The following is a 207-nucleotide window of genomic DNA, read 5'->3' as shown; positions in this document are numbered from 1 at the left end:
CACGTCCCTCGATGTGTTACTTGAACCAAGTCTTCCTTTGAGGGGACATGGCTGGGGATGGGGTGGGAGATGGGGATGGGGTGGGAGATGGTGGCACTGCAGCGTGGCCAGACCACGTTCCTGGGATGCTCCTGCCCATCCTGAGGGATGAGACCCCTCAGCTCCTGGAGCCTTGAGTGCTCCCCAGCCGTGGTGGGGACTCCCCAG

This window comes from Antrostomus carolinensis, unplaced genomic scaffold (assembly GCF_000700745.2).
Source record: "Antrostomus carolinensis isolate BGI_N321 unplaced genomic scaffold, ASM70074v2 scaffold27459, whole genome shotgun sequence".
Classification (NCBI taxonomy): domain Eukaryota; kingdom Metazoa; phylum Chordata; class Aves; order Caprimulgiformes; family Caprimulgidae; genus Antrostomus; species Antrostomus carolinensis.
This window is presented reverse-complemented; position numbering follows the sequence as displayed.